The sequence below is a fragment of the Emydura macquarii genome, unplaced genomic scaffold, assembly GCF_026122565.2.
Source record: "Emydura macquarii macquarii isolate MOO-44397 ecotype Brisbane River unplaced genomic scaffold, CSIRO-AGI_Emac_v2 contig_3343, whole genome shotgun sequence".
NCBI classification, from domain to species: Eukaryota; Metazoa; Chordata; order Testudines; family Chelidae; genus Emydura; species Emydura macquarii.
Genome location: NW_027133480.1, coordinates 4,749,684 through 4,776,184, shown reverse-complemented (window position 1 = coordinate 4,776,184; position 26,501 = coordinate 4,749,684). Strand labels below are relative to the sequence as shown.

The 26,501-nt window shown below is 39.9% G+C and overlaps 1 long non-coding RNA gene across 1 annotated transcript in view; it reads left to right on the top strand.

Moving 5' to 3' along the window:
* The first annotated feature begins 879 nt into the window (after window positions 1-879).
* Window positions 880-26,501, top strand: part of LOC137143591 (uncharacterized) — a 72,892-nt gene continuing 47,270 nt past the window's right edge. The window contains exons 1-2 of the long non-coding RNA XR_010917210.1: window positions 880-946; window positions 1,912-2,021. This is a non-coding gene — a long non-coding RNA (uncharacterized lncRNA). The remainder of the gene's footprint in view (window positions 947-1,911; window positions 2,022-26,501) is intronic.

Here is a 26,501-nt window from a genome sequence, read left to right as displayed (position 1 = left end):
TCATGAATGTGGAGTGCTAATTGTGCATCTGCCTAGCAACAGTGACGCACACTAGTGTGACCAGATAGCAAGTGTGAAAAATTGGGACAGGCTGTGAGCGGTAATAGGCACCTAGTAAGACAAAGCCCTAAATATCAGGACTGTCCCTATAAAATCGGGACATCTGGTCACCCTAACCCACACATAACTCATTCCTACCTCCCACCCCAAATTGATCTCTTAAAGAGATATTTCCCTATTAGGCACGTGGGTTACACATAGACTCTGCAAGCCAATAATTATTTGGCCCCTCTCTAATTCTGTATGAGTTAATCTTGCTACCATATGTTTCTATAAATAAAACGTGCCTGGTCAAATAAGCGGGAAGATAGGCTAATGATAATGTCTATAGTTGACAGTGCATTTCATTTTTAAATGTCCCAACAGAATTATACAAACTACTTTATATATAGGAGTCATTTCACCTACCGGTGGAATTCAGCCATCCTTGAGGAGGAAAATGGTAGCTGTTTAATTCTGCACAATAAAATTGCAGAATGATTTGGGGAAAGAAAGGAAAGAAGGATTCTACAATATATCCAGTTAAAATTACATGGGAAGTTTAGATAAGCAGAATGTATGTACCCAAGTTGGCATTTAGCCAGGACACCAGGGCTAACAGCCTTCCTCTTGAATAAAGTGTCATGGAATCCTTAATGGCCAAAAGAAGTAAGTAAGATCTTAGTTTCCTGTCTTGTCTGAAAGATGACATCTGCAGTAGCACAGTGCTCCTTAACAACAGACGGGCAGTGGTTCACTATTTTTCTAAGAGGGAAGACAACTGCCTACTATGTTACAAACACCATTTACCATTTAATGCTGCCCTTTGCATTTTCCTAGGTGGTCTCCTATCCAAATGCTGACCAGGAAAAAGTATACACTAAGCCTAGAAGACTTTTTAGTAAAGGTATGATGAAAGGTTTAAAGATTACTGCATCACAGAACTGTCTAAAACTGGTGAACTTACCTTTCTTTCTCTCTTCCCTTTTTTCCCACCAATCTTTCTCTTCCTCCTACCCAGCCTGCAACCTGCCTGACAGCCTCCCTGCCACTCATCTTCTATCCAAATTTGATGTCTTCTAATAAGAAGGCTTAGTGTCTTAAACCCACCTATCTTCTTCTAGGGAAGCTTGGATAACAGAGGAAAGATGGCAGGTGTGTACAGGGCATAGGAGGATAGGAGGGAGTGTGTCAAAGGGATGCTAATGTGTGTGGCAGATAAGTGCCAGAAGTTTTTGAAGTAGGTGTTGAAGAGAGGCTATCAGGAGACCAAAGCTCCCCCAAAAAGACATTAGCAGGGAGGAGTGTCTGGGGGGAAATCTCTCACAAGGCTTCGTGATGATGAGATGTAGATCTTATGGGGCAGAGGACCATGGTAGGATTGGGTTCGTTTAACACATTCATATGGAACTACAAAATTCCCCTTTTCACTAAAGTTAGTGGGCCTGATTCTGACTTCAGTGGAGTTCATTTTGATTTACATTTGTGTAAGTAATAGCAGAATCAGACCTGGCATATCTTTTTGATGATTTTAAGGCAGGTTTCCTATGTGTTTATGTTCATTTCCGTTAGAATGTTACCAAATATGTTCCGAGGGCTGACTGAATCAAATTCTCACTTAGACCCACGGCTGATGGGCCTATTCATACCCAGGGTAACATCAAGTGAATAGCTTAAAATTTATTTTAGGCTGACCCAAAGTGTTCGTTCCAAAGACTGCAACATCTATCATTCTCTTGTCTAATCAGGATGCTCACGCTATTATTCTAATAAGGAAATGGGTTTATTTATTAAATGAGAATTAGAACCAACTTTAACCCTCATAGGGATAAGCCTAGAAACTAACAATTGAACATTTATCACTCACAACAGGAATACATGGATGAATGGATGGATGCTGGGACCAAGGGTGGAGCTCAGGAATACAGGATCAGGAACACAAGATCAGGAACATAGGGACACCAATGGAATCCAGAACTCAGGTAAGTTAACTTCTTCCTTCTCTTCTTCTTTCCAGCAGGTGGGTACATGCGCAACTGACTGCCACTAGGGCGGACAGCATGAAGCTTTGGGGCTGCAAAAGCTTTATAGATTGTTTTCCTGATGTTTTGCACATGGCCCTTAGCCCTCGGTGCACACGGTACTCTTTTATGCACACGGCAACTTAGATTTCTGCACCCGACACTCTAATTCTTTGCACTCAGCCCTTTGAGCCCCAAAGTTCACACAGGGGTCACATATAACTGACAACCAACAAGCAGGTTCCTTACATGGTAACAATAAGAGCAGGCAAGAAATGGTCACAACAAAGCAAAAAGCATTTTTGCCTATGCAGATTTGCCACATGTTGGCAATGCTGGTGGTCAATTTATCACATTCTGCATTCTGCATTTCTGCATTCTGCACTTGCATTCTGGCAATGCTAAAGGTTGGCTAACTTTTTGCTTTTGTGTGCACGTGCATGAGGCTGATTTGTTGCATGCAGACTATTAATGAAGGGTCTGAGATTAGCATGTTTCTTTTATTTACCCTTTAGAGATCTAGGAGCAAGGCAAGAATTATCTAAAGAGGAAAAGCTGGTGGTGGTCGTTGGTTTCAGTTTGAGATTCACAAGAAATCAGGGGAAACTTAGAAAATGAATGTCGTATTCCTGAAAGCCATGACTCCAAAATACTAATTAGAGGTCATTTTGGGCTTTACTTGGAAATGCAGAAAACAATGACACCTATTCCAATACCAACATGCAACTGCTCAAGTCATCTCCATTTTCGATGACCAGAAAGATAAGTATGTGGGAAGTTTCAGGGAGGCAACCAAAATGGCAGATGCATTCAAAGGATGGAAGAATAAACTGAGGTGCAAGAATTTACTCTTCCATGAATGTCAGCCACTGCTCATGTGCAATTGGAGAAAAAAAACATACAGACATTTCTATTTCTTACTCCCTAGCATATCTGGTGTTGTGGAGGGAGTATCAGCATTTATATTACCGAGGACTCAAGCTGATATTCAGAGATCTGATCATTCATAGCTCCAACTGAACTCAGTGGGAGTGAAAAGTAACTAACACCTCTGAAACATGGGTTACACACTATACTATTTAATAAAGTCCAGATTCTGCTACCATTATTCACACTGAGCAGTACTTACTATGCTAGTAGTCCTATATATTAGCAGGCTGTATGGTGAAACTAAGATCCAAGTATTGGTTTGTTTTTCCTTTACTTTTACTTTTTAAATAGTTGAATCTAATTTTGTTGGGCATTTTTCCATGCTCAGTCACGTGGAACTTTATAAATAAGTAAAATGTGCTTGAATAGAAAAGTATAGTAATATGTATCAACTGACTGGGAAACTGGGGAATAAAAAGGTATGTAATCAAAAATTTGTTTAATCTCTATCTGTCTGTAGTATAATTTCAAAATGTTTAGAAATATTTTTAAAGAGAGTCTAATCTAAATAGCTGAACAAGAGGGGAAAACATTAGAATATTGATCAAATAAATAGGCACAAGGAACAGAAAATTAAACTGCCTAATGTCAGCAGGAATATAACAGAGCCCATGTCTCTATAGATATGGTATTGTAGTTCCTAAAGGCAGCAGGTAGATAAAGAAGAGCATGGAACCAGGAAAAGTTCCCTGTGGGACTCAGATGACATTGTAACAGATGACTCCAGATGATAATGTAAGAGGAGGAATGGAAAAAAATTATATTAACAAACTGTTGTCAATGGTTATAATAAGATTTGAACTGCTGAATAACCGAACCTGAAAGACCAACATATTTTTCAAGATGATTTAGAAAGATCCCATGATTGAATATGTCAAAAGCTGCAATTATGTCAAGAAGTATTACAAAGGATGGATTCCCAGCATCAGATACAATAAGTGTATTATTACAAATCTGATGAGTACAGTTTTGCAGCTGATTAAAAAAAACCCCACAGTGAAACTTTTGGAATAATTTATATGATATAATTTATTCCAAAAGTCATAGCCCTAAGATGTGCTTCCTGCTATTCTTTCTATCTCTTTACTACCAGAACTAGAAAGAGTAGATTTAAATCTGCCTTACCAATTGTTAAAATATTGGGGATGGACTTAAAAAATGTAATACACTTAAATAGCTACTTTTGGAAAGCTTTGGACAGCCAGGATGGATAACGAAACATTTATGATGTTTTTAATAAGCGAACCTTGCAAAGGAAGGAATTTATTCCGAAAACTAGCAGATATTGGCTCCAAGAGGCATGCTTCTCAAAAGATTTTGCTTCTCAACATCTAAGGCTGAGGCAGGAGCAAATGTGTCCACAGAATTTTTTTGGTATGGGAAGAGGTTCTATAATAAGTCTATCAGCTTTCTGGCATGCATTCATCAAGGGAATAAATGTCTGTAATACATATTTTTGATGATTGATAACGGTATTTATATTCTGCTAAATAAGGAATCAGGACATTTTCTTTCTTTGTTTATATGATGGGAAAAATAACACAAGAATTAGAAAATTACTAAAATATTATTGCTTCAGAGGCGTTTGCTGTATCCATGAAAAAAAAAAATTATTCATAACACTTGCTAACAATTAACAATGTTCCTTTGGTTTATTTTCTTTTAATTCAGATATTTATTATAGTGTGGCTCAAACTAGTGATAAGCAAATTTTAAAAGGTTCAGTAAAAAGAACTTTAAATATATTGCCTACCGCTTCTCAGACTGGCTTACTCCTTTTTCATCCCCAAAATCAAGATAAGCCAAATTTAAAATTTTACAGATTAAAATACTCCATAGAATTTACTGACCATTGTCTCACCTATTTCAGCTTTTGATCTTGGCCGGGCCTTTTAGTAATTGGGAGATGGTGGTGTTTGCATCTGATGAGTTAGATGTCATTTGTATATTGCTGACATTTCTGACAATGCTGTTTCACAGTCTCCTCTAGTGTCATTATGCATATTTGAACAGAACTAGGGAGAGGATGGATTCCTGAGGAACTCCAAAGTCAGGGCTCTGGAGGTGGAGGAGAAGCTGCCCATTACGAAACACTGGGTGTGGCCTAAGAAGAATTAATTGGTTTCCACTCACACTGTCACACATCAAAGAAGGGCAACAGGATTCTATAACTGATCATGTAAAATTCTGCAGAGAGCTCCAATGGCATGAGTTATGGAAGCATGGTGTTTGTCTGTTGCCTAGAAGAAATTCTTCAGGAGTGCCACCTGGAACTGGGTGTGACCTGTGACAAGCTCCTTAATTAGTTTGCTCAGCAATGGGAAGTTACATACTTTCCTTCAAATCCCTCCTTAAAACTCAATTCTGCCATGGCTACAATACACTCAACCAGGGTTTGGCAGCTAGTGTGATTTGTTTCACTGTTATCTTATGCTCTCCCCCATCTGTTTGTTGTATCCACCTGTTGTGTTTCATTGTATATTTAGATGGTAAATAATTTGGGACAGTCTTTTCATTTTGTGTGCATACAGTGCCTAGAACAATAGGACCCTGACCAGGGATTCTACATGCTACCACAAGGCACAAAAATAATAATAATATACTTTGAGCACTGGCTGGATTTCTGTATGCTTTAAGGTATGTGGTAGATTTTCTTCCTAATGGACATGTTGGTGAGCTCAGTTAGATGTTGTCCCAGAGACTCTCAACTCTCTTTGACTAGAGAGGTATGGCGCAGAGCTGTAAGCAATGGTTCAGTGTTCCTGTGGTGCTCTGAGGATTTGCGTTTGTGTGAATGGGATGAGCTTAGTATTGTGTTACTGAGGCTATGACTGATGTATGAGCCCTGGTGTCCCAAGAGGCCATCACACATGCAAATGATTTCCTGCTGGGAGCCACAGAAAATATATTTTCTTTTCTTAAATGTCAGGTTCAAGAGAGAGGCATGGAATTGTGCTTGGGAAGGGGTAGAATGAGGTAAACTGGGAGGAAGGGTCTGTTGAAGGTGAGAGTGAGTGTGCGTGTGGGGGGACTGATGAGGGAAGGAGTGAGAAGACTTGGAAAGGAGAAAGGGTCAGATTTTCAAAGATGTGTAGGTGTCTAAAGATGCAGATAAGCGCCCAATGAATTCCATTAGGCTCTTCTGTGCATCTTTAGATGCTTGAATACATTAAAAATATGGCCCAAAATATCTGAGGGACTTCATAGGAAAGAGCTGTCTAAGTGTCCAAAATATTTTGGATGCATCCAGGACTTGATAATTTGAATCCACATCTGCTATTTATTGTTGTTATTCTCTTTAAAATTCATTTGTGTTGTTTGTTTCTGTTTCTGCTTCAAAGTATCTTCTCTGGAACTGAAACCTTGATTCCATGCTGATGAGTTTCAATGTTTGAAGAAGAAATTTTGTTCCTTGAGAAACAGAAACTTTTGTTGAGTAACAAAAACTTCTAGACATAAGTAAACTACATTAGTTAGATTCTTATTGAAATCTGGCACATATTGTGAATGAAACAGCTGATTGGCATAATGGAAATAATTGTAATGTACAGTGTATACATATATAAACATACACACACACACACTTGTGTGTGTACATTTACTATCTATGTAAACATTCCTAGTTATTACAAAACAAATAGAAAATGGACATTCACACAGACTTCTTAGTTCATCACAAACATCAGACACTATGGGGTTGATTGTATTTTTTTAAAACTGTATATTACATGGTCAATATGTAATAATCATTTTTACATTTGTTGACTTAGGCATGCATAGAATATCATGTATAAAATGTAGAGAAAGGATATCTCACATGTTTATAGATTTGTAGACTGTTTGTGGTCTTCCATTTTTGTCATCAGTTTCCTACTAGATGAAGAAACGTTCATTATCTGCTATGATGTAATGTGTACTCAAATATTAATATTCAAATCCAAAGACTTGGCTCTCATATTGTTTGTCTTCTACATTTGTACAGAGAATTCTTTCCCAGGAGTTTGGCTGCTGGGTCTTACTGACTTGCTCAGGGTCTAACTGATTGCCAAATTTGGGGTTGGAAAGGAATTTTTCCCGGGTTAGATTGGCAGAGACTCTGGGTTTTTTTTGTCTTCCTCTGCAGCATGGAGCATGGGTCACTTGCAAGTTTAAACTAGGGTAAATGGTGGATTCTCTGTAACTCGAAGCTTTAAATCATGATTTGAGGACTTCAGTAACTCAGCCAGAGGTTAGGGGTCTATTACAGCAATTGGTGGGTGAGGTTTTGTGGCCTATAATGTGCAGGAGGTCCGACTAGATGATAATGATGGTCCCTTCTGGCCTAAAAGTCTATGAATCTATCTTGTGAAAATCTAATAAAAAGAAAATCTAGATAGTTCATACTTTACATAAAAGAAGCAGAATCTGTGTGTGGTTGTGGTGGGGTATACAAACCCCACACCAGAGAGCAAGAGGTTAAGGAACAGCACTGGGCCCAGTTAGCCCTGCCCAGACACACCTGTGAAGCCTGCACACGCTGGAGGCAGGGCTTTAAAAATGGAGCAGAGCAGCTCAGAGGAGAACAGTGGAAGGGAGCTTGTGGCTGCTCTGAGAGGAAAGTACTGCCCGGGAGCTCATTGCTTGAGACCTGACAACAGAGACCTGTGCAAGCCCACAAAGGAGAGGCAGGCAGGCAGGTGAGTGTGCAGGTCAGAGATTTGAGTGAAGTGGTTTAAGCTTGGAAGCTAAAGGAGACAAGGGTAGGAAGAAGTGCTCCAGGGGGGTAGTGGCTTATCACCCCAAGGTCTTGGGTATAGCTGCCCACCACTGGGCCCTGGACCCGAGCCTGGTGAGAGGGCAGGCCCGGGCTCCCCTACCCACTCTGATAGATGTTACAAGAGCCTTTGCCTAGGGTAAGAGGCCAGCTCGAAAAGGCTTGGACTGTTCAAGGTGCCCAACCACAATATCAGTCCAAAGTGGAAGGACTGGCCACCCCTCGTGGAGGCACTGAAAAACAGGTCTATGTTTCAATGGGGGAGATGACCTGCCAACCCCTGCCTGACCACAAGGTGGCACTGTAATTGGATGTGCACCTTCTACAGTGGGAGAGGAGGAAAGAGGGCTATGAAATAATTTATTATCTATATCTGAAAAATGACAAACCATTGTAAAGGAAAATAGGAAGATTAACCTTAAAAAACTTTATTTCTTCTGCACTTTCTGATTCCAGACTTGTTCTGTTGTCATACCTACAAAACTGAAAAGTCTTTCACAAATTACACTGTTGACATTCCAGTCTTTAGTAACCAAAGAAGCAAGTTTTTCCAAATGCTTTTCTTTTAATACAAATCTGGCACATTATCTTTTTTTCATGCCAGTGCTAGTTTCTGCTAAGTAACAACACACAGTGGTAGTTGCAGAGCAGCAATGCACACTTGCCCCTTTTGATCATTCACTTACGGTTAAATGACCCCAGAGATTTTTGTCAGAGTCACTATCACTTATATTCACAATGTCTTCTGGGATGGTCCCCTCTTGCAGCCTCTGTGTGGCAATGGTTTTCAATGAGATATAACAAATACATGAAGCTGAGCTGTCACTTACCTGTATGCGAGTGAACAGTGAAACAGTTAAATAAATTTGGATTTATTTGTGGATGATGCCATCCTCACTGGCTGCATGACAGCTGGAATCAGTTCCCTCCTGAACAGCCAATCGGCCAAAGGGACATTGCAGAACACAACACTGGGCCAGCACCGATCTTGGCGGGGCTTCTGGATGGCAGTCAGTATATTTGTTTATTTCACTTGATAAATGAAAAGGGCCCATCCAAATAGCTCTGGGATCTTTTTACAAAGTTAAACAGCATTAAATAATTGTATATAGACCAACCTAAACAGGAAAATAGAATTTATTTCTAAAATTTTGTTGGGCCTGTGAAGGCTCTTGGCTGCTACAGAGCTTCAGGGATTTGAGGAGCTTCCAGGTGCAATGTAGGATCTAGCTTTGCTACTCTAGGGATTGGGTGTACAACCTCTGCAGAACCTAGAGTGCTTGCCCAACCCACATTTGATGTAGCATTTTAGATGGGCAGAAAAGCTGTCAGTGAGTTTAAAATGCCCTCTTTTTCTCCTTTGTACTGATGGGAGATCGTGCTTCATTCACTTCAGGGTCTGTGCTGGCTTCTACTACTATAGAACCTAGCTGAGATTTCTCAGCAATAACAATTCCCCCTGAAGGATGGTTGCAGTTTCACAAGCTGTCCATACCTATTCTGGTGGTCATGGCCCAGGCAGTTTCCATCAGCAGGAATCCTATAAAGACCCATTCGCAAAGTTGTCCTTTGCTGCTGCAACCACCACCTCTCCCTACTTCCCAGGCATTATTGGCCCTCCCTCCAAGGATGTATTTCCCTGGGGGTGCAGCAACTCCCACTGACTTATAGGGCCGCAAATTAAACACATTCCTCTTCAGCCCTAGTCGGGGTGAATCAAACTATATATTCATATATAACAGACAAGAGCATTGTAACCAAAATTCGGAATCTCATAGATATGTTTTTCTATGCACAGCCCTATTTGCATCTAATCAGTTATCTGACATGGAAAAAAATACATCAGATAGATGGAGAACCTTTGAAGATAGGCTTTAGCAGGAGCTATTATCTTATATTTTTAGAAAAAAAACTTATAGGAATAGCACTGCTGCCCCACAAATCTCCTCTAACCCTTGATCTCAATTAATCTTAGTGACCTTCTAATGCCTTTTGTCCTGAATTGTGCTTTGAGGTTAAAAAGTAGGTCTCTTAGTAAGTTTCCAGCTACTCATATGAGACCTTTGTGTTCTGTGTGTTTAGATGTTGCTCCACTTGGATATGAAATTGTTTTCTTGCAAAATGTCTTGATCTGATGCAGTTTTTGCTTTTAAAGCTGAACTTCAGTCTCATTTGTTTAATCTGGCATATTCATAATTATATGAGTTGTAAATTTTATTGTATTGTGAAGCCTTGAAAAAAATGGGATAAAATGCACCATACAAGTGTACTATGATTGATTGATGGGACTTTCTCACTCTCAGGAGTGATAGAAAGAAGCATGAGGGAGGAAACTGGATGCCTCTGAAGAAACACCAGATGATCAAGCACTTGATAATTGGTATAATTTCTGTTCAAAGATTTTCCTTCCCATTAGTGGCTTCAGCTCTTGACCCTCTAGATTCTTTATTTCAGTTACTTCTCACCAAAGTCAATGCTTTCCCTTTTATACTGTGAATTTGCACTAATCTTCCTGTCTTCATCTCCTAGACTCCAGCTAACCATGGTTCAGCACCTCAGCAGGTATACATTGGTGGAGCTCCATTTTTGGCCTATAGAATTTTAAGGTTCAGCATAAAAGTAGGAATTGGGTGAACTAGTTTTGAAACAATAGAAAATGGCTGCAACATCTGCCCAAACCTAGAACTATTTGCCTGTTGGAAGGTGAAAGTTAAACCCCTGATAATATTCACCAGTAGAGCTGTGTGAATAACTGATTTGTTTTTGTTTTTGGGGGTTTTTTTCGTTTCAGTGCCCAAACCAAAAAACTGGAAAAAAAAATTTTTTTTGGATCAACCTGGAAAGAATATTCTTTTGATTTTTTTAAGCAAAATAAAAAAACTTTAAACCTTTTTTTGTTTAGGTTAACCAAAAAAAAAAAAAAAAAAAAAAATTTGATCCAAAATAAAACATCTAGTTTTGAGGTTTTATTATCTTTGTTTAATTTTTTAAAAATAAAATTAAGTGAAATTTTTAAATGAAATGCCCTTCCAAAACCAAAAGTAAAAACATTTCAATTTGAAATACCAAAACAAGCCATTTTAGTCTCTCTGGTTATATTTTGACCGTAACAATTAGACAGAAATGACCCAAATTGTTTGCTCAACCTGAATTTTCATTTTTAAGGGCAAAAATAATTCTCACAAAAAGTTTTGCCTAGCACTATTCACTAGCATCATATCACAGGTTTTCTGGACTTACCTGGCTTTCTGATCTGTTTTCTGGGCTGTACTACAGTCCAGGACTGTCCTACACTCCATTCTTCTGTAATTGTTGTTGTTGTAATATACCTAGGTGAAGCTGGAAACAGCTGCCGCAGTAGCAGAGGTTGTAAGATGCTGGAATGTTAAGTGAGGACATGCAATCATTTCATTATTCATGCAAGTGAACTCATGAGATTGACCATGAAAACTTGACTTCAGATGCACAAGCCCGTATCTGGTGAGCTAATGAAGCAGCTTGGCTATCTTTGTCAATGGAAGTAGCCTAGAAATGCTTGAAGAAGTTTGACATGTTCAGTCCAATAGAGGGAAGTATCACAAAGGGCGTTTAAGGCACAGTCCTGAGTAGCAAGGAGCACAGAACCATATAGCTCCAGGACATGCTCCATTACTGCTCCTATGCATGGGTGTGGAACACTGTTGTAGATTGGTGTGTTTGCTCTGCTCCCTAGGAAAGAGTCCATGACTTGCCTATTCCTCATGTCCGAGTCCTACTCTCAAGGAGAGTAGCAGGAGCAGGTAATCCCTGAATTCTCCAAAGAACAAGGATCAAAGGGACTGCTGTTGAGTGGTCCCTGGGCAAACACACACGAGGGTGTGGATGTGAAGTTTCCCACTTACCCCTCCATCCTTGTGTGACTGTTCAGGGGCTGCTCACAATCTGTGCCAAACTTTGCATGTGGCTTGTGCAACTTTGGAGGTGTCATCTTTTTCCCTGCCTTTTATCAGAAATGCAACATGGCCTGCTTCACAGTCAGAGACAAATAGCAGTCAGAGATCAAATAATAGCTGGAATGGTTCCTTAGACAGGTAATGGCTTTCACTTCTGCTAAGTCCTCTTAAGGTGACTGACATGTAGATGTACCCAGTCCAATGATGGGTAAGTGAGGAAAAAAGCAGCATGTCCCTGAATCTCCACCTACTGGGGGTTTAACCAAAATATAATGGAACTTGCTCAGAGCCCAAATGGCTGCACCCAAGCACCAATTCAAGAAAATAACCCGATTTTGGAAAGCCTTTAAGCATGTGTTTCGATCCCATTGAAGTCACTGAGACAAAAGCACATATTTCAAATTAAGCCTGGACTTTTCTAGAATGGAGATGGACCTAAACATATGTTTAAGTTCTTTCCTGAATTGGAGTCCAAATCCATATGCATGGGAGCAGATTGCAGGTGCCCTCATATTTAATAGGAAGAAGCAGGCTGAAGAGACTACGGGAGGGAATGCTTCCTCTCGATAGGTGTAAACTCATTTGGGTCACAAAAATGAATTGTATTGCTGAGATCAGTCTCTGCAGGCTGCACCTCCTTCTGAAGATGGCTGTGCCACTCAGATCACGCCTCGCCTTTCAGGTTTGTTGGCACCTTAAGTCTGTTGTGCCATTTTGGCTTATCTTTTGTTCATTATTAATTATTACATTATTATTGGTATTCCATGTATTTTACACATATAGCAATGTGAATACAGTTTTTTAACAGAATGTGGAATCTTGTTTCATCTGTTCTGGAGAGGTTTTTCCATTTGTATGCAGTGGTTTAACACCTTTTTGAATTTTACTCTCCCCGTTTATCATGACTACTGTGTTTGAATTGCATTGCTTTGTTATAGTTGGCTAGATCAGTCACATGACATTATTATTGGTTCCTGATTAAATGAGCATACAAGCAGTTCCTGGTGCAATTCCTGAACTCTACCCTCCATAAATATTTGTGCAAGGAAACCAGGTCACTTGAATGTTAATGGTAAACAAATAAAACATGTTGCCAATGCTTATGATTTCATTGTGAGTCTTGTTATATCTGATGTTTTTCTTAAAGTCTCAGCTCCTGGGGTCATATGAATATATAAGAATCTTACCTTTCAGTTGTAAAAAAAGGAAGTTTCTATTGTTTGTGGTTGCAGAGAAAAGCTGGGACACATGATCTGGGAGCACCTGAACGTTTCAGAAAATAGAAGGTAACTAAATTATTTTTTGTGTGCAATCCCCTGATTTTTAAATTAATCTAGTAATTTTGGAGGGCCTGACTCAATTTTGAACACTGGAGGATGGGAATATTGCAGTAGCAAAGCCATTTAAAAATTCAGCTCCATATTTGTTGCATTACTCTACAAAAAAGTCATTGGAGCTGCCTCATTATTTGTGTGTACAGGGGACGTATACACTCCTCCCCACTGGTGCACTAAGCATAGTTGAGTATCTACTGGGAACAGAAATACTACCTCTGGCTAACTTGCTAGATTAGGAACAGGGTAAAATTAACACAAGTAGATGCTTTGCCCAAACTCAGCCTATGACAAATCATTTTATTTAGATAGATTCCAAGACTTTTATTGGTCTGTTTGTTTTAAATACTTACATTGCAAAGCTATTCCGGAAAGCTTCTGCCTGTTTTTCAAGTACACATGTTCATGTCAGCCTGTTATTTTTATCTCAAGGCTCTTTGTGCTGGAATGGGCTAATTAGTTTGCCAATAGTAAATAAATAACTCTCGTTCTTAGAGTTTTGAGACAGATTTAGTCACTTTAAGAATGCACTGCCATTCCAGCATGATATCTTTTTCAAATACATAATATAAAGATATGGGGAAAGACTCAGACATGCAGTTTATCAATCATCATCAGTGTTAATGATATGGCAAAGGACTGATCAATTCCTGGATGTGCTGAGTGCTCTCAATTTGCATTAGAGCCAATGGGAGTCGAATGTGCTCTGTGCCTGCAGGAGATGTTCAGCACCTTGTAGGATGAAACCCTCAGTGCACTGGAAGAAACAGCCTGCAATTTAAGAGAGTGCACTTATATTGTCATGTGGATATATCACTCTTATTTGCTCTAAAATTCCACTAGCCTAAGTTTAGAAGGCTCAAGACACATATGAATCAATGGAATCTTTGCCAGTGACTTCAGAGGGTGCAGGATCAAGCCCATATTGGATGTGGTCTGCAGAAGCTTAAGCATGGAGGTTCAGCTAGATTTGAGGGAGATGAAATTTTGGTCTATCCCTGTTCCCTTCCATTTTGCTGTAGTGTTGTTTTGATGATCAGTACACTTCTTACTGCTGCTGAAGGTCTGCTCATAAACCAACTATAATTTTTGAACTTTCATGCATATCTTTGGAAAAAACAAGAAAATAAGTCACTGCAAATCAGAATGCAAAAACCAGCCAGTAAACTTGTGTACAGTGAGATAAAAATCAGTGTTTCATTACTTATTTATTTATTCATTTATTTAAAAATCTTTAACCAGAAAATTCATTAAGATGCAATATCACATGTACAACGATGGCCTAGGGACGGGAGATGGATTAAAAAATGTAAATACTATTGGATCTAATATGAGTGCCATTAACACAAATATGATATTAATGTAAAAGTTTCTGACAGTACAAACTAAGCTTTAACTCTTTAAATATATGTTTAAAATAGTTTGCATAGAATAGGGTCTCACATATGATAGAAGCAGTAAAGAAGAATGCCTCAAAAGAGACAAAATGTAAGCAAAATAATTGCCTAGCAGTACTTTATATCAATTAATTCGTTTGTATTTAATTAAAAGGAGTCATAACAATTGGCTGCTGTGTAAAAGCCTCTTAGCGCTGTAGTTTTCTCTTGAATTTTCAGAGCTTTTTTGTGCTGGATATTGTTAGTCTTTTTCTGAATAATTCAACTAGGATCTATTTTCCAAACAGAAAAGCCACTTTTGTATTATTCTTTGTTCTGTGGGGAAGTACACTGAAAAGCAACCAGTCCACACCCCACCCAGCCATCAGCATGTCTGTCCAAGAGCCACCATCACCAGTCTCTCATCAGCACCCAGAACAGTTCGCAAGCACCTACCACCTTCTAGTCCAGTGACCTATGATTTTTGACCGTTTCCTAAATCCAAAGGATTTTGCATAATTGGATTAATTGTTTGGCCACTTTTGGGGGTTATAGTACAAAAGACATTGAGAACCATTGATTTAGCCCTATTTTGCTATTTTACAACCTTTATAACTCTCACGTAAAAGATTATAGCTCCCTGCGTGTTTAAACAAGTATTTAATAGCAGGACGCAATGGTAGGTGCAGTTTTAAGGGAAGTGGATTGGTGGGAAAATGTTTACTGTCTCTATGTTCGTCATAACCAAATGCTCAGTTTACAAGTCAAACAGTGTTTTTCCTAACTGCCAGTCTGTAGGGACTCGGGGGTCTGGGCAGTCATGCCTAATGGTTAGAGTCAGGCGCCTGGAACTGGAGCCATGGTCAGAGTCAGAGACAGAGCCATGAGTCAAGCCAGAGTTGGTGTCAGCGGTCGGGCATAGGAGCTGGGACCTGGAGAGAGGCAGGAACTGGGAACAGATGGGGGTCTGGGTTAAGGACAGGAATTAGAAACAGGCTGGGAGGCGATACCAGGAACAGGCAGGAGAACAGGGCTCAGGAGACAGGCAATTAGGCTGAACCTGTAATAACCGCCAGCCAGGGATTCACCTAGCTGCTTAGACAACTTCCTGTGCCTCTTTCTGGTTTAAGTAGAGTGCTCCAGTCTATATGTGGGACTGAACATTTCCCCCAGTCAGGAACTTCATAGCTTTGTGAACTAGAGCTTTGCTGGTCCCCTTCTCCAAGGGGGTTCAAGTGAGCTGCTGGGTGGTGGACTGGCAGCTGAGGTCTGAGGAAGCCTGGGGTCCCATGGGCTTGGGTTTGAGGCCTGTGATCCCTCACATCATCCCTTTCCCCACAGCATCCTCTGAGCAGTAGTGGCCCAGGTTTTCCAGGGTTGTTTTGTCAAAAGTGTTTAGCAGGTCAGGAGCATGGACATTATCTGCTGGTTCCCAGAGCACTCTTCAGGACCGTAGCCTTCCCAATCTTCAAGAGACCATCTGCTTCAGGCATCAAGGATCTCATGGATGAGATACTCATCATGATCTTGGACACATAGTGGAAGGGGTGTGATTTGTGCTGTTGAGGGAATGGGTCTTCAGTGTGAGGTTTAAGGAAGGATATATGCAAAACTAGATGTATTTGGAGCAGATGGGGTAAATTGAGTCAAAAACTGACTGAATTAATTGCTGGTGAACTTGGTAGGGGCCAAAGAATTGATAATCCAATTTATGAGACAGCCTTTTCAGGTGCAGATTTTTCATCGAGAGTCATATCTTCTGGCCTACCAAAAGGATAGGCCCCTCCTGTCGTTGATGGTCTGCATGTTGTTTGTAACTCTTTTTGGCATTCTCCAGGTGAACTTTTAGGTCATCTTGGTTTTCATATCTGTTGTATTCCAGTCCAGGGCTGCTGGGTTGTGGGAAGTCTCAGATAGTTCTCAGCAGAACCAAGGGTGGAACCGATATTTAGGGGGAAAAAAAAAAAGTGATTTACCCTGTAGATGTGTGTTCTGTGTTACTGCACGGAAACTCTGCCTGAGATAGCAGCAAGGACCAGTCATTCTGGTGGAAATTTATGTAACATTGATTATACTGCTCCAGGATCGGGTTGGGTTGCTTAACCATTTGTCTGAAGGTGGTAGGCAGAGGAGAGGCAGGAGTGGCTGTCCAAAGTCTGGAGAGCTTCTTGCCAGAAGCAGGAGATAAATTGCTCACCACAGTCAGAGACAGTGAGCTCCAGGAGGTCATGGAGGCAGATGACTTGGTCCACCCATAACCAGGCTATTTCCTTGGAGGCAGGAAGACCAGTGCCAGGGATAAAGTGTGCCATCTTTGTGAGGTGGTCCACTACAGTCAGAATGCTCATCAAGCTGTTGGACTCTGGACTCTACTACAAAATCTAAGTCAGTGACTGGCCACAGGCCAGAGGGAGTCTCAAGGAGGTGCAGGAGTCCAAGGGATTTATCGTGTGGCTTGGAGCAGGCACATGCGTTGCAGGAAGCAACATAGGCTTGCACTGTAGCTTGCATGCAAGGCTACCAGAAGTAAAGAGATGAGGCGCTGAGTTTTAAAGTGACCTAAATGTACTGGGGAGTACATTCATGACATATTTGTAGGATTATAGTCCTCAGAGGCCCAGCAGGAATATATATATATATATATATATATTCATATATATGCTATTTTATGTAGGTTAGCCCATCTTGGACATCATGGTGTTCCTATATTATTGCTTTCTGCTCATCAGGCAGAATCCAATGTGCTGAGGCTGATTGTATGAGGCTGAGTAGATCTTGGCAGGGTGTTGCACCTAGAAAGTTATGAGGCTTGAGGATGCAGGTGGGTTTTGGGTTGGAGTCCTTTGGGTCAGCATAATATTTGTCAGTCGGAATAATACATTGGCCTCGCTATTTTTGGTTCCTAGATGACAGGAGATTACAGAATCAAAGTGCAAAAAGAAAGAGGCCCACCAAAGTTGTTTTTGCTTAGGGACTTGATCCAATGCAGATGTTCAAAATTCTTATGATTGGTATACATCTGGAAGGGGTATTGGGCCCCTTCTAAATAGTGATGCCACTCTTCAAAGGCCCTCTTAATTGCCAGGAGTTCTTTGTCCAAAATTTCATAATTTTGCTTCATGATTGCAAGTTTCCAGGAATAAAAGGTGCATGGATGTAGCAGTTGAGGACTGTGCCTTTGGGATAGCGCCACTCCAGGTGCAAAGTTGGAAGCAACCACTTCAATGATGAAGGCTTGTGTGCTATCATGTTGGACCAATATGGAAACGGTGGTACATGTGAGTTCTAATTGCTGGAAAGCTTGTTGAGTCTCAGGAGACTAAAGGAAGCTGGTGTTTTTGCTGAACCACACCGTGAGAGGGGCAATCCATCCAGAGAACTTCAGGACAGAACTACCGACAGAAGTTTGTGAACCCCAGGAAATGTTGTAGTTAGCAACATTCTGTGATGCTGCCCATGCAAGGACTGCCTTTACCTTGTGTGGGTCCATTTTGATACTGGTGGGAGATATAGTGAACCCTAGGAATTCTGTGGAGATCTGATTAAAGGTGCATTTTTCTAGCTTAGCATAGAGGCCATGTTGGTATAGCGTGTTCAGATTGAACAGAAGTGGAAGGGGTCTTTTTCGATGTTGTACAGAAAAATAAGTATGCTATCTGGGTATGCTACCATGTATTGGTCCAGAATGTCTGGGAGGACCTCGTTAATAAAATGTTGGAACAACGCAGGTGTGTTTATTAACCCAAAGGGCATCACAAGATATTCAAAGTGACTGTAACGCTTTTGAAAGGTGGTGTTCCATTCTTTCCCAGTTCTAACACATAGTAGATTTTATGTCCCCTGGAGGTCTTGCTTTGTGTATAGCCAGGCAGTGCTCATGCAGTCCAATAATTTGGGGATTAGTGGTAATGGGTATCAGTTTCTAATGGTGACTTGATTAAGGACCCAATAGTCCATGCTTAGTCATAGGCTTTCATCCTTTTTTTCTAAAAATGAGGAATGGCACCTCAGCAGGCAAAGTGGATTTATGAATAATGTCCTTGACTAGGTTCTCCTGGAGGTAAGCATGCAGTATGGCTAGCTCTGGCTCAGCCATGGCATATATATGCCTGAATGGAATGTTTGCCCCTGGTTGTCACTTGTGCTGCAGAGGACACCTGTTGGAGTTTCCTCAATGCAGCTTTAGTGGAGTGGGTAAGGTTATCAAAGATGGTTGATATTGCCCACTGGAAGGCATCCCGGTTGGACAGAACTGGACTGTTGGCTTCCAACAGGGGAGCAGCTCGGTCCAACACCTCCCCTGCCAGCAGGTTGGCTACCAGGCATATCTTGGTATGGTCAGAAGCATACATCTGTGGTTGAAGCAAGAACAAGAGCTGGCATTGATTCATGAAGCCTCAGAATTTGGAGCGACTTCGTCAAAATGCTCAGGCAGAGGGATAGCAGGTTCCAGCTCAGGTAACAGCACAGCCAGATGGGCCCAGAGTACAGCGTTTTCTGGGTAGAGTTGATGGACTTGCTACTGCAACACCTGATTCTCACTGATCAGCTGTGTATTCTGCATCTGTAGTGCTAGGTTGTCTGCCTGGAGACTGCTCATCTGCTCATGCAGTGCTTATGCCCCTTTTGGTATGGGGAACTCCACTGGCTCCATCCTTGGTTTGGCCCCCTTGGAGAAGTTGGTAGTGATCTGAGGAAACTGTAGGGACCAGAGTGTGGGAAGTCATGCCTAATGGTTAGAGTCAGGAGCCTGGAACTGTTGCTGGGATAAGAGCCTGACAGAGTCAGGTGCTTATCTGAGGGTCAGAGCCAGACACAAAGTCAGTAGTCAAACCACAGATCAAAGCCAGAATCAGTGGTATGGCATAGGAGCAGGGAGCTGGAGCAAGGCAGTTAAGCAGGAACTGGGAACAGACTGGGGGATCTGTTTAAGGAGGACAGGAGCCAGGTTCAGGAGTCAGGAAAGAAGGTAGGGTCCATAGTAACACCAGCCAGGGATTCACTTAGTTGCTAAGACAATTTCATGTGCTTCTTTCTGGTTTAAGTAGAGCATTCCAGCCAATTGGTGGGGCTGGACATCTCTCCCAATCTGGAGTTTCATGGACTTTGTGAGCTAGAGCTTCATTGGCCTCTTTCTCAAGAGGGTTCACTTGAGCTGCTGGGTGGCAACTGTGATCTGGGCACTGATTGGAGACATCCAGGCCTGCAAGCCCTCACCTGTTCGTGTAATTGAGCCTGGAGTTTGAGAGCCAGGCTGGGTTCTCTTCATTTTGCACATCATGACTAGTGATCTGTAGACAGAATTCAGCCCTCATTTACACCTATGTGTCTGCGGAGGGGTTGCATAGGTGCAACTGACTGGAATTTAATAATTATGTTGATCATGCCCATGATGAAACAGTATCTAAATCACTCTCCTGAAGCTGTAGAAGCTCTACAGTTTTAAAAAGAATAAAAATGAGTAAAATTATATTTTTTCACTAAAGTTAATGGGTATGACTCTGACTGTACATGGAAAATCTGATGAGTAGGACAGAGCTATTTTCATATGGTTCCTTTCTAGAGTAAACCACAATTTAAAACTAAACTATGCTTGTCAAACTAAATTAAATTACATTTAGTGTGGCATTATCCATTAATATTTTTATTGTTTTTTATTGTTTATTGGGAGCTAAATCTGATAATCTGCAATGGCTTTCCCAGTGCAAATTAACAAAGTTCTATACTGAAAAAAACCCCTCTGTAACTAAAATGGCAACTTGCATCACATGCTGTAGTAACTAATACCTCTGAGGCACATTCTTACAGTGTAGAAGGAGTAAGCACACTACAAGGAATGAACCAAAATTTTAAAAGGCACAAAATAAAATATTTAAATTGTTGCCTTAGATATATTTAGGCAACTAACGTACTGACAAATGGACACAAGAAAACAAACAAAACAGATATTTTCAGAGGGGCCCAGGCTTCAGAGTACAGGGCCTTTCACTTGCAATCCATTTTGGTCAGGTATATATTCATATAGTCATCTTCTTAATGAAAGCACAAAGTGGTGTGAGGATTATTGCAACCAATGTTTTGTGAGGGAGAGACAAATCCCTTAAAACTCAGACTAATTGAGGAAAACTCACCACAAAAGATGCTTGGAGTTGGGTTATTATGGATATAGACAACACATTTAAAAGATTATGACACCCATTTGTCTTTGGCTTGCAGTATCTCCTGTAATGTGTTATAGTGTCAGTGTTGTGCACCGAGTTTTTGGCATGATTCTGCTGTGTAAATCATAAGTAACTTTTGCAGAGTCAGTAGAGTTACACTTGTGTAAAATGTTAAACCAGTGTGAGAGGAAAGTCACTGAAACCTGTGCTCTGGGCATAAATGCTCCTTGTAGTATGATGAGTGGAACCGGAGAAAGAGGACTAGGTTTCCAGAAGGTGTTAGTTTGGTATCACCATATGAACATAAGTCTGTCACCAAACTGCTTGTACATGAATCTCTAGAGTCTGAGGCTATGTCTACGTTAAAAGCTAACAGTGTCATTCCCTGCTTGTGTATACATGTTTGTGCTAGCTCTTATTAAGTTAGTGCAAGTATAAATAGCAGTGTAGCAGAGATAGTACTAGTAGTGGCAGCAGAGCCTGCCTGAAACCTGTGGGTATGTACTTGGCATGGCTCAGCTGTGCCTCCACTTCTGCTACTGTGACTATATTGCTACTTATACTCGTGCTATCTTGATGAGAGCTAGTGCAAGTATTTATATATGAGCAGGAGAATCACACTCCTAGTTTGTGGTGTAGATATAGAGTAAGTATATAATTTTTGTCACTCAGCATACTTAATACAGATCTCTTTCCCACAGCTTTGCTTGACTGCCACATCACATAGCTAAGAAAACACTCTTGTTAGTTTAAAGTCTCTGCTCATTGAAGTCATCAACGTTTCAAGTGACAGATCCTTGCTCCTGTTGGGTTTGTTGCTGGTCACAGTTTGTATCTCACTCAAATCTTCATCTCCACCTCCTATTTGAGGTTTCACATGACAGATGGTTTCACTTGGTCATCAGAAAAATGTATACACATGACCCACTTTGTTGGCTGTTTTATCTGAATAACAGTGTTGAATCCTGTCTAGGCCCAGTTAGCTTCCACTTGTGGAATTGCTGGCTCCCAGCTTTGAGTTTCTCCCATCTTTGGATCCCATATAGCTGTGAACTCTCTCTGACTCTGTATGCATAGCCTGTCCTATGTATCAACCATTGAAAATTAGGTTGTGGCTTCCTCTCCTAATATGGAAGCGTTAATTGATGTCACCTTCCTCCTTAGAATACCAAAGTTTCCTGCTTGTTACAGTATCCTTGAGAAAGGGACTCACATTATCACTGATCTAGGTCAAGAAATGAGGTTCTGTGATTTTTGTGTCATTTTGCACTACTATATTTCTTTCATTAGGAATTGTAACATTTCATAATCCCTGTCAAATAAACTGCTATCCCTGATGCAAAACATGAATGCATTCGAGCTAGGTCTAGTAATCTAGCACAGGTTCTTCTTATACAATATTTTAGTTTAGCTGCAGGCTTGAGGAATCGTCATCCAATCTGTTGCCAATGCTGGATTCAGTGGCTATCATGATTAATTTGTGACTGCAAGAAGTTAATCTTAGAGTGCATATCTGTATTTACCTTAGGTGAATTCTCCTTGAACACTCACGCCAGATGCTGGTGCTCCAGAACAGTGTAATTCTTGTTCTACATCCCCAGTCTATCTTCTAATGCATGTGGGCAAATGTATCCAGAGGATGTGTTTAAAACAAAGTGTCCCCTGCAGTTGTACATAGTATTAGCCAGACATTGGGATTGGCTAAAACAAATTAAAAAGAAAAGAAAAGAAAGGAAAACTCTTATGATCTATCCACTTATTATATTAACATTTAAAATAATTCTACAGATTGTTGTGTCACGATTAATGCTTGTCTTTGTTAATTGTCATCCTGATAATATTGTAATGAACACACAAGCCAAATGCAACTTAATGCAGCTTTACTGAGGTTTCTTTGGGTCATTCCTGTTTTCTACTTCTCTCTCTCTCTCTCTCACACACACACACACCACACACACACCCACCACACACACACACACGAGTTCGGTAATTTCCATAAAGCTGTTCTGGGAAAATAACTCTATTAACTATAATTTTCTATTTACATTTTAATGGTGAAACAGTTTAGTAAACATTGCTATTGTTCTAGTTGACTATTGTACCCTTGTCACAGTTGTGGAAAGGATTTTAACTGGAGACAAGACTTTTTCCATCTTTCTTTCTCACTCCCACCTTTTGTTTTCAGCACATTTGGCTCTGTCACACTAGTTTACATGGAATAATATTTCCTGATCACTGACCTTTTTGACACTTATGTGGATTCAGCATTTTAATTGCCGTTATTGTGAATCATCTCAAGCTGGTACATAATTTCTAAGACATGTTTAGGAGAGATCTAAGGTAGATATTCACTCTAAATAACAGTAATACAGAAATCTACAAATCCCACAAAACTTCCTGCTACTTCATTTTAAGTTGTTTTAAGATGGATTACATGTCATCACAAAACTTTTTGGCTTTCATTTGACTGGAAATGTGTATTAAACTGTTATGAGACAACAACTAAATGCTGCAGATTTTATGTTTCAATTTGATTAACATCAGGCTTTTATAAGTACCACACCTCTGTTTTTATATTGTTCACACTGAATGTTATTTTGATAGATATTTTTATGCATGGATTGGATGTATCACAAAAGTATATTTCTTGCACAATGACATTCATTGTATGTAGTGTCCCCATCCTAAATGCTGCGAATCATTTGAAGCTGGTTCATAATCTTTGTAATATATTTATAGCAGACCATTGCTCTACAGTATTCTAAATTTCCTGCTTATGATGCAATGGCAAAAGTCATTAAACATTAGCAGTAATAGTATTTTCACTGTAATAAAGTGTTAATTACTTCCACATGTTAATAGAGTTGGTGGGGGGGAGAGAGATTTTGCTATTGTTACTGTGCCTAAAATAATTTCCATGTGATAATTTTCCAGGATATCAAAAACTGAATAATTATGCACTAATTAAGAAAGTAGAGCCTGCTCTGGAGTTAAGACTGCATTAATTTTAATGTTTTTACAGTCCTTTAATTGGAGAAAGGGCTGTAAATTGAGAGCTGACGCTTTCTCTTACCATAAGCAGGCCTGCCTTTGCAATCTGCCTCCTATATACTGCAACCCAAGGTCAACACAAGTTTGCAAAATCCCTCTGCTCTTCATACGAAATGTATTGGTGGTGAAGCGTGCATCTATCACTCTGACAAGCATTTAACTCTCCAAGAGCACATGCTCTCACTTCTTAAATTATTAATTGCATTAAATACATTTTCATATTGTGGACTGTTTGCTACAAACTGTTCCCTAGTAGGGAGATGGTCCTTCCACAGTGTGATATGGCTTGCCTTCTGTTGTTTCAGTACCAAGTGCTAGGTTTGGGGAGCTCATTTTTGAAGGGTTTGTAAATGAAATAAGCTGCTAAACTGAACATTATTGAAAAAGACACCTTAGAAAGTATTTTTTTAGCATTGGCAAGTTGGCTCTGTTTTTTTCCTTTTATTCTGCACTAATCTATATAAGAACCAACTTTTTTTTGGTTTGTTTATACCTTAAGACTTATCACACTGTGCAGTTGTCTTGGGTATTCTCCCAGTCACACCATTATCATAGGCAATGGCATCATCATCATCTACCTCATTATCATCTGTGGGTCATTCCATTCCAAAATGGCTGCAGTGTTACAACTAAAAGAAGAATCTGGCAAACGGGTGATATTATTTCCCTCTGGCATTTGAATGCATTACACAAAATGCAGTCTTTATATTAACAGGCATCATGACCTTTGCCTGTAGCCTGCTTATTTAGCAATGCCTGCTAGTGTTTCTGAAATCCTGACTCTGTTGTCAGTCTGGTTTTTATATCTCAGGCAGGCCAAATGGGCTTTCAGGCTTCAGATGAAGTATTCAGACCCAGGTGGGGGCAAGTGGAGGAGAGGAAGCAGTTCACATTACTCATTAGTGACTCTTTATACAAGGAATGCCATTGACTAGACCCTGAGAAAGACATTCTCAGACCAGCTCTGCCAAATGTGGGTTCAAGCTGTGAAGGAATTTCAATATTAGGAAAATCCAAGTGGCAAATAAGATGTACAAGTAGGATTGGATCTGCCTTGCTCTGACACAGGTCTAGGGGACTGCTTCACTGGAGGAAAGCAAATAGGCCCTGGATGGACACTTGGAACAAACTTCTTATTTCACAGGATCAAATATTGATTGGAACATACTTTGGTGGTCAGAGACTTGGGAAGAGGCACCATGCTCAACATGGTTCATTTCACATCTCTTTAAAGTAACCTGCAGAGAGACAGAGTTTGGGTGGGGGTCATGTATTCAGGAAAAAGATGAAGGAGATGTATATGTAACATAGACCATTGGGTGATACAGAAGGTAGAGCAGGTTAAAATGGCAGAACTGCTAGAAGACTTTTACCCTCCAATACAACAAAACTTTCAGCAAACTTTGGCATCGAGATTTCTGATATTTGTTGAGGGTTTCCTGCTCTTAGATTTGAGATTCAAACTTCCAACAAATCTGCTTTCTATTCAGTCTCCTCATTTCAGTCAGGCCCTTATAGAAGATATTGAAGAAAACGATAAACTTTTTATAGAATTTTTAAAAAATATCCCAGTGATTCAATTTGCTATAGAATAGTTTTATAAATCTATAGCGAGTTTATAATTTCTAAAAATATTTTTAGAGTACTTTCTATAGCAATCTATTACATTTCTGTAGAACCCTATTGTAAAATTCCTATCACATACTCTAGGATTTTTCCATTAAAGGAACCATCTGTGTTGTCAGTATTATCATGCACTCCCCACCTCCACGGGAGCTTTCCTGTATATCCCACTGGAGGTTTGGGCAGACTCCAGCTCTGAACTAACTATGTTTTTTTTTTAATTACCCTGTAATTTCAGTTTATATGCATCACTGGATACCTGTATTTTAATAGCATCACCATAGTTGAGATTAACATGCTACATCAAGTCAAAGATTCACTCATAAGTATCTTTATAGTATATAGATCATCAAATGTCTGTTCAATAATATTTTAACAATAACGACCAACATGGTGTTGTGCATTAAAAGGTGTTTCAGTATATAGGCAATCCCATGCACTTTAAGTGATATTTCAAAGATGGTTTTAAAATTAGTCTAAGTGCATCAATACACGTGGACACACTTCACTCTGAAGCAATACAAAGCACAATGACATAGGCTAAAACCAAACTACTTCAAAGCATCTTTTGATTTAGTCATTGGCTTCTAAGAATGAAGAAATTAAATTAAACTCCCATGAGATCCTGATTTAAACGATTAGCACATGGAATTCAAATTTAAAGTTTAACTTTGTCCCTTAACCTGTTGGGTGTCAGTGTTGGAGTGGGTCTCCAATCATAGCATGGTGTGTTTTTGCACACTATGTATTATACAGTTGTATACAGCACAATGGGAAAAGTTAAGGATAGAATGACAGCTTTACCTCTCAATTTCTTTGCTGTTTTTAAGTGTAAATCAGATACCCAATGTCATACTAATGTACTGAGGGCATATGCATTTGGGTGAATATAGGGTTTCTGGGTTTTAACTACTGTAGAGTTACAGTTTCTTTATGAGATACTCATTTCTTTTACCTCCCTTTTTAACAAGTATTGCTTTCACTGTTCTTTGGTTCAACAGTTAAAGGGGCAGAAGTCATATTTCTCTTAGATTGGAGCACATATTCTTGTCCTATACAACATCTATGTAGTAATCAGTGTCCTGCTGTTTAGAAAAGATAGTAGCAAAGTTTCCAAAGACAAATTATGTAAAGGCTAGAAGAGATTTTTTTCACCCAACAGTTTTTTCTTCCGTTCCAATTTCTCTATTACCATTGCATTAATTAGAAATTTAGGTAAATGACATAAATGCCCTAATTTTTTATTTCTGCCAGGAGAACAATTAAGCCATTAGAAGTAAC